We start from the raw sequence: 2,319 nt of genomic DNA on the forward strand, positions 1-2,319 counted from the left end.
TGCTCCGGTCTCGCCCGAAGCGAGAGGCAGCACTGGGACAGTGAGGGGTGAGGAAGCCTCAGCACAGTCAGATTTATTAATGTTTTCCTTTAGGTTTCATGTTAGGTTTAGAACAAGTTTTCCCACCCCAAGTGATAAAACTGTTACTAACCCATTCTTTTTACTACTTCCATGATGTAATTATTCATGTACATCTTTAAAAATCTCTCTTTGGAATTTATTTTGACATAGGAATTAAAGTAGGAATCAAGTTTTATTTCCTTTCCCAAAATGGCCAGCCAGTTATGCCTAAGTTATTTACAGGTAGTCCCCAACTTATGACCTGGTTGAGTCATGACGAGCTGCGCTCAGCACCGTCTGCTTGTTGTGCGCCTCTTGTCAGAGGTGCTGCATAGTTTGTAGTGTGTAATGTTCTGGTGTTATTCTCGACGTTCACCCACAGGTGTTCAATGTTGTGATTTACTTTCAGACCACTGCTAGCATAGCAGGCTATGAAAAAGAAGAGAAATATTCCACTTATGTCAGAGCAGGCTTACCACAGCACAGTTGGAATAGCACCTTGTCGTATGTGGTGGGGAGGAGGGGGTGCTATGTGTATTGACTGTACATCCTTTCCCTGTTTTGCTTTTTCATATTCTTGTATTTTAATATCACTCTCTCTACTAGGGAGATCTAGGTTTGAACCCCAGCTCAGTCACTAATTTCAATGTGATCTTGAAAAAGTCTTATCTTCCCTGGACCTCAGTTTAAAAACAAAACCCAATAACCCCCCAAACTCGTGTTTACAGATGCTATAGAACTGCATAAAGGGTTTCCAAAGCTGTATTCTCTTTGGAAGCAGCCTGCAACATCTTTCTCCCACAGAGTGCCTGGTGGGTTTGAACTATTGTCCTTTTGGTTAGAAACTGAGAGCTTAATTGCTGTACTATCAATTCCACTGTGTAAAATGATGGGTGGGGTGCATAATTTTTACAGCATGAACACTCTGTTTCTTCAATTCCACTGTGATATCAGCCCCCTCCCCACCACACACCCCTCTTGGGTGGTGTAGAGGTTACCCGTTAGGATGCTTAACCACAATGGCAGCAGGTCCAAACCACCTGCAGCCACTCTGCAGGAGAAAGATGGGAATTTCTACTCCCTAAAAAGTTACGGCCTCAGAAATCCACAGGAATTCTTCTACCCTGCCCAATAGGGTCGCTATGAATCGGAACTTGATGACAGAGAGTTTTTGGACCTTGGACTTGCCCCACACCCCATGGAGACAGGCTGAGCTAGCATCTAGGACTTGAGTCTGTTGCCAAGGCTGCACCTGTATCCTTTTGCCATGACCTTTATCTTCATGCAATCGTTATTGACGCTTTGAAGTTCTAAGCCCTCTCTAGCAGACGTTTTTGCCTGTCCTGTCCAGTGAGATACAAGGAGATAAAGAAGTTTTCATCAGTAGTTCTTAATGGAGGGTCTGGACCTCTGAGGGGGCTATTAGAGGTCGAACTGTATCCTCCCAAAAGGTATGTTGAAATCCTTGCTCTTAGTATTGTTCCATATGCCCTTATTTTGAATTCAGGGCTTTGTAGATGCAGTTAGTTCACACAAGGTCACGTTGGAGTGGAGTGGACACTAACATGTGATAAGGAGCAGAGATACAGAGATAGAGACACAAAGATGAGGCTGCGTGATGACCAGTAGCAGAGACTGGAGTGATGCACCTAGAAACCAAGGTTACTAGAAGGGGTGAGACCCTTGTAGTTCATGTGATAAATCATCTTTTTCCCTGTACTCTCCACACTTCATTTTCCCAGCGGTGAAGTTCAGGTTGTTGTTGTTGTTCATTTACAATGGGATAATGAATGCATTGCCCTCGTTAGAAGGTCAGGGTAGAAATCTGTGGAATTCTGTGCTGGAGGACCCGTGGCTCTGGGCGAGGGATTAAAGTCGTGGTAGTGGCGCATGCTTCCCACCAGGTGGCACTGCGAGCTCAGCAAAGGACCCAACCACCCGGCACCGTCCTGCTACCGGGGACCCGGCACCCCCCAGCACCCGGCCTTCCCGAGGTCCGCTCTCAACTCTGCCAGTGAGGCGCAGCTCTGTTGGTTCTCCCCGGGACCCTAGGTGAGCCCTCTCCTTTTATGACCTGAGGTATTGGTGCTACAGTTTTGTCTCCTTAAAAATTCCGTGACCCGGAAAGGGTTTGTAGCTACTGTTGGGTAGTTGCGCCTCCAGGGACCACAGGTCGCGAACCAGGACGCTTCAGTCATTGTTGTTCAGGCAGAAACGTTTCTGAAGGTGGATTGCGGGTCTTGCTGGAGGGGAGACCCT

Source organism: Echinops telfairi, unplaced genomic scaffold (assembly GCF_000313985.2).
Source record: "Echinops telfairi isolate 266 unplaced genomic scaffold, ASM31398v2 ScPeMD7_1713;HRSCAF=2227, whole genome shotgun sequence".
In the NCBI taxonomy this organism is placed as follows: Eukaryota; Metazoa; Chordata; class Mammalia; order Afrosoricida; family Tenrecidae; genus Echinops; species Echinops telfairi.